Source organism: Oenanthe melanoleuca, chromosome Z, assembly GCF_029582105.1.
Source record: "Oenanthe melanoleuca isolate GR-GAL-2019-014 chromosome Z, OMel1.0, whole genome shotgun sequence".
In the NCBI taxonomy this organism is placed as follows: domain Eukaryota; kingdom Metazoa; phylum Chordata; class Aves; order Passeriformes; family Muscicapidae; genus Oenanthe; species Oenanthe melanoleuca.
The window spans coordinates 61215457-61222090 of record NC_079362.1 but is presented as its reverse complement, the minus strand read 5'-3'; positions in this window follow the sequence as shown (position 1 = coordinate 61222090).

Genomic DNA, 6634 nt, shown 5'->3' with positions numbered 1-6634 from the left:
AAGCTGGAATGGTACAGGACAAGTCACCTCAAATCCAGCTATTGTACCTGAAAGACTGATAGGTTTTGCCCCTGTTGCAGTTAAAAAAAATAATAAAAAAAAAAACAAACAAAAACAAAAAAAACACACACACACACACAAAAATAAAATTAAAAAAAACCCAACAGATTTTGTTTTTTAAATGTATCTCCATGTCTACTGGAATTGTGAGGCACTTTGCCAAATCAATTCTAACACAATCACTCACGGCATTTGTGTCTGTCTTCTCCTTTCTAGTACATTTATTAGGGTCTCCCTTCAGCTCAGAGGCAGGTACAGGGTCCTACCCCAACTCTGGTGAGCTGATTCACACAGGAGGAGCCTGAAGTCTCCTTCTGTCTCTCTGAAAGAAAGAACAGATGTTCACATGGGATTCAGCCTGTGTAAATCACTGAGCATGGCTCAGACTTCTGCCTCTTTGGTGTGTACTCTGCCATCTGTCTGACTCCTCAGGTTTTTATAACATGTCGAATTTAGGTGTTTGATGGTGGAAAGCCACTATTGCAAACTATTGCTAATGGCATTCAGTGAGAGTAAGTTCAATTAAGCTATGGTGATTTTGGCTGCAGGACAGAATTTATCTGTGAAACTCATTGCCATGACTCAGGATTTTACTGACACACTTGTGATATTGCACTTAGCCACTAAATTCTAGAATCAGTTTTGGACAAAGACCTTGGCTTTCATATACAAAGTAATTTTTAATTTTCTTGGTTGTAGACAAGCCACAAGCTCTTAAAATCAGAAATATCGAATATGAACTGAGGGAATGAAAGTGTACATGTGAAAACCTAATTGGTGCTTAATTTAACAATTCTGACTCCTTTGTAATGGACAGAAAGTGATACAAAAACTAAATGCAAACATAAGCAATCTGTTTTTTTGCTGTGAAGTTGTAATGGGCTGGCCCTGGCTGGATGCCAGGCACCCACCAAAGCTTCTCTATCAGTCCCTTTCACAAGTAGACAGAGGAGAGGAAATATAATATAAGGTTCATGAGTAAAGGACAGAGAGAGAGATCACTAAATACTGCCATGGAAAAAAAAAGACTCAGCTTAGGGATATTAAATGAATTTATTGCTAATAAAACACAAGCAGGATAATAAGAAGTAAAATAAATCTTAAAAACACCTTCCCAATCATCTCCTTTCCCAGTTCTACCTCCTCCCTGCCAGTGGCACAGGGAGATGGGAATGGAGGTTATGGACAGATCATCACACATTGGTTCTGCTGCTGCTTGCACAGAAGATTATCCCCTTATCCAGGGTGGAGTCCCTCCTACAGGAAACAGTCTTCTGTGTATTTCTCCAACATGAGTGCATCCCACAGGCATCAGTCTCCATGAACTGCTCCACCACAGGTCCTTGTTCCATGGGGTGCAGTCTTCCAAGCACAGGCGGCTTTGGGCATGGGGATCTCACAGATCACAAATCCTGTCAGGAAACCCTCCAGAATGAGCTGCTCTCTCCACAGCAGCAGATCTCTGCCAGGACCCTGCTCTAGTGCAAGCTTCCCGTGGTTTTGCAGCCTTCTCTCAGGCACCACTCTCTCCAGCGTGGCTCCTCCAGGAGCTGCAGTGGATCTCTGCTCCTCCGTGGGCTGCAGAGGCACAGCTGCTTCGCCACGGTCTCGCTCTCCTCTCTGGCCACAATTGCATCTCTGCAATAAGACTGTTTCTTCTTAAATGTGTTGTCACAGAGGCATTACTCTCATGTCACAGCCCAAGGTGTCTCCTTATGCTTGAGATCACCTCAGGAGGACGTGAAAGTCATGCAGTATTCAGGTTTTTCCCAACGCCAGCTGATGAGAGACTGCAGGAGGCTGTTCTTAGAGGTTTCATGGTTGTTTACTGTTTCTTATCTCAGGAATGCTTTGTCCAGCTAACAGCGGTCTGTCTAGCTAGATGTCCAGGGCAGAATCTGCCTGGCAGAGGCAGGACTTATCTTTTATACTCTAAATTACGTATTTGATATTTACAATTAATTCCCAATACCCCACAACCTTATTGTAATGTCTAGTTTTGTCCCCATCCAGTCGAAGGATGCCAAGGTGGCACTTCAAGATGGATGGCATGGAGAAGGAGGAGGAAGAAGCACACCAAGCCCCAAATCCTCCATCTTGACCACGAGCCCCTTAATATAAACATTCTAGAAATCTGCTTATTCTACATTCTAACAATCTAATTTACACTCTGTCTATTTTTGCAGCTTGCATTTCTTCTCTCAATGTTGGTAAATTGTTCCAAGGAGCTAAATCCAGCCCCAGAGACACTTGGGCCTCATTTGAGGGTTTTGGGGACCCTGCCAGGGGGTTTTGAAGCTCCCAGGGAAGCCAGAGGAATACTCTGGGCTCCCACACTCTCATTCCTGACTGATTCAGTCTTGGCCGGCAGTGGATCATCCTCAAGCCAGCTGGCATTGCCTCTGTCAGACACTGCAAAAGCTTCTGGCATCTTCTCACAGAAGCCACCAAGCCCACCCTGTACAGCCCCAGAGCCAGGGGCCAGCCATGAAAACCCAATACAGCTACATACAATGTATGGTCCACAACAACAACAACAACAACAAAGGACTAATTTTTTAGAGACAGATACTGTGATATATGGTTAGCAGCACTTTGATTCAGACATCATTGACAAGCACAAAGTGTGAGAACTCTGCTGGACCATATCAGGCACCCAAGAGACAGTACCAGCCTGAGCTGGGACTAGGCAGAACTAAAACTGCTGCTGCTCTGCACCACCCCTGCACACACTGAAGGGGGGATTGACTGCATCAATTACTTCACCTGTAAGTATCTGTACCCTCCAGCCCACTGGGTCCCTCTGAGCAGCAGCAGGCTGCACAGTGGTGATCTCCCTTTGAGCAGGAATCCTGCTTAGGGTTACTCTTCAAGGTCTCTGACAAGGTAAACAGCATTTTACATTAGGCTTGAAATTATATCTTGTGCTAGCAACATACACATATCCAGCTATAACTGTTTAGAAATGTAGGAAATAGTAGAGTGTCTGAGTGCCATCTAATCACCATCTACATTTTTGTTTAAATCTTTGTCAAATCATCATTAAATCATTGTCAAATAATTGTAAAATTACCATTTTAATTGCTGTTTTAATTACTGTTTGATTACCTTCCAGTTATTGCTTAATCACTGTTTGATTTTCATACAGTCATCAATTAGTTACAAGTGGACCACCATTTAATCATCAATAAACCCCTTTTCCTTAACATTCTTATGACTTCTTTTAATAATTCACCTGCAATAAATACCAAAAGAAAATTAATTTCTTCCTGTCCTTCCTGAATTACCAAACTATCAAGGAACTTCATGGGTAAATGGCAGAATATTAGGTAAAAATCATAAATCCAGGTTCCAGGTGCTGCAAAAAAGTTGAATATTACTAAAGCTGCATGACACAAGTATTAGATACATACTACTTGGCTGAAGAAAATGTCAAGCTAAACATTCAAGCTAAATAAAAACAGGAGGAAAATTTGAACAGAGTTCAATATGTTTCTCATAGAAAACTCTCTCTCAAAACTCTCTCAAGAGTATGTTTCTCAGCTTATTCCTGCTACAGCAGGTGTTCTCCTATTAATTCATTGCTTCATGGGTTACCTTCTTGCTTACTTTCTACTTCACTAGTCCCATTTTCCTTCTTCATATTACAGGCTTGAAAGTTCGTTTTAGACTACACTGTTATTGGTTAAGCAACAAGTTATAAAGACTACTAAATCCTCTGAACATACAAATATTAGTTATTTATTGCTGTAACACTTTTCACATTACTATTACTATATTACTACAGTAATAAACAATGCAATGCACAATAGTACTTTTCATTGCTCCTTAATTTCACTGTTGTTTTGGGTTTTTTTTAAGTAACCTGTCTCTGAAGCTTAAGGTGATATTGCCATTCTACTTCATGTTGCTGCCTTGGGACTTCTCCAATCATATCCTGTTGCTATTACTCTGTTCACGTGCTATTCAGAACAGTTTCACTTCCTGGTCCAGTTTTAGATTTCAGTTTCATTACCTCTTTTCCTGAAACATCCAGGATAAATAGTCTCATCTGTGCTATTTAGGTTTATTCTGGGAAATAACTATGCTCCAAATAGCTCATCATCTGTCCTATTAACCATATTAATTTCTGAAACAAATTTAAAATCTAGTAAAACTTTCCTGCTTAGAATTAATTTTTGGTTTCATATATTCCAGATGGTTTCTACGTAAAAAGAATCTAAGAATTTGTGTCTCCATAAGCAACACTAGCAGTGGAAGTTGCTGCAGCTGACCATCTCTTATGGATTTGGTGATAAACTAGGACAGCATGTTGGACAAAATGTGGCACAGCCACAACTTCAAGAAGAAACATCCCCAGGACTGTAGCCCAAACACTCACATTGAAAAACAGATGTACATAAAATGCTAGGTTGCTCCTAAGTTTCACCAGATACAGAAATTTAGAGAATAAGGTCAGTGACAAGAAGTCTGGACAGATAATGGGAAATACCCAGAAGCAGACAGAAGAAAGCTCATTAATGTGCCAATGCTGATCTGGCTTGGACTGTGCAGAAGCATTTCTAGAATTAGAGAATAACTCTGGCCCAATAAATTTAGCATTAATTGTACAGATCTAGGCTTGCCCCAAGACATGCAACCAAATATGATTCACCAAATATGGACAGAGCAGTCCCCATTTATACACATTGATTTTTGTACCCTTTAGAATCAGATTGAAGAGTTTATTTGGGTTCTCCTAAATGGGATTTTGGAGGAAGGTGTTTGTGAAGCAAAATCTAATTCACAAACACACACACAGCAGATATACCCTCAGGAGGGTAAGGAGGGGAGTTAAACATATAACCCATGGAAAGCGAAGGAACTCTTTGAACCCAGGACAGACTCCTGTATCACACATTCTGAAGCAGTATGAAAGAGATCTCAAAGCCATCGTGGCTTGCTGTGCAGACCTGCTTTGAGGAGAGCCTTTACCATGGACCAGGGTGATGGGCAGTCCCACCACAGGCCAGGAGACAGCCACACCAAGAGAGACAGCAAGGTCAGAGCTGCTGAACGTGCACAGAGGCAGCAGCAAGGTATAATTGTCTCTAACCATGTAGCCATTCATAAGGTAGAGCTGGCCTTACAAACTGAGCTGCAGGCAAACCAGAAGCTTGTGGGGAAAGAGGTAACATACACTTTAGATGCAGCAATGCTTATTAAGAAGCTGTTCTGTGAGCTACTGGAGTAATGTTAGTGGACTTCATATCTCAGAAAGCAATGGGAAGAATAACTGCACAAAATCCATATCAGAGCACAAAGAATGAAGATTACAGCCTCTTAAACCAATGGAAGTGACTGGAAACCTCTATCTGCAATCCAGGAACAGCTGTGGTTTTCTTATTCTGACATTCAGGTGATCAAGTGCATTCAAAAGAATTTATCTAATATTAGGTGTAAATCTACTTCCATTCAATGCTTACAACATGTTCAGTTCTATAAACTGTTAATTACTAATAAAAGCATTTACAGATTCAGGCCCCAGACAGCTCTAATGATCAACAAAGTCAATACTGGTTGTGAAATATCCTAAACATCAAAGTTAATCTTAGCACCTATGTCAAGTAGGAGGTCCTTTTCTTTACAGAGACATTCTTCAAAATATGAGCCAATACAAATCCATGCAGGCTGACAACCCAAATAAAAGTTGTCACTTTTTTTTCTGAAACTTGTGAATCATGAGACTGGTCTTTGTGAGGCTGTGAAATTCCTAACAGTACCTGTATTATCTGAGGGGGGAAAAGGAATGCTAGGACAGACACAGACAAAAATTAGAGCTGAGGAGCAGAACACGATACAAATTGGTGTTTGCAATGGAACTGAGATGTCAGTGAAGCCATTAATGATGTTAAGGCCAATGTGCCCCCTCATTTAGCAGCCCTGCAGCTGAGCAACACCTTTACCTTCCTCTGATAGAAAGGGGAAAGTTTCATTCTGAGAGAAGTGCAAACTGAGAGCACAGGTGGCCACTCTCTAGTCCTTCTCCCAGTCCTTTCTAGCAATTCACTACCTCTCCTCCATGACCAGAAGGACAGAAATCATTGAGAGACTGCAGCAGGCAGAGAAAAAATGGAAAGAAAACAGAATTGGTAGTTCACACAGAATGATGGAAGATGTGAGCAGACTAGGAGTGCTTGAATGGCAGAGAAAGACCAGCAGGGAGGGAAAGGACAATTTTTAGAAATGAGAATAAGGACAGGAAATAATTACCTGTCTTACAAAAATGTCCCTTAGCTGGATTGCTCCATCAGTACACGGGAGCTCTGATGTACACTGTAAACTGGTGACAATTCTTCTACATTTGATGGCTTGGTGAAAAATGGGAATAGATGCAGTTGTGGAATTTCTCCACAGTCTATTTACTGCTTGCTACAGTTCCCAAACATTCAGTAATGTAAAACAGATACTCATGAAAAAAATCTTCATATGCTCATAGCACAGACATTTATTTGCTCCAAAAGTCACATTGAAATTATTTTGTTCACTGCATTGGTGTTTTCTTGGCTTACAAACTATGACAAGCAATGTTATG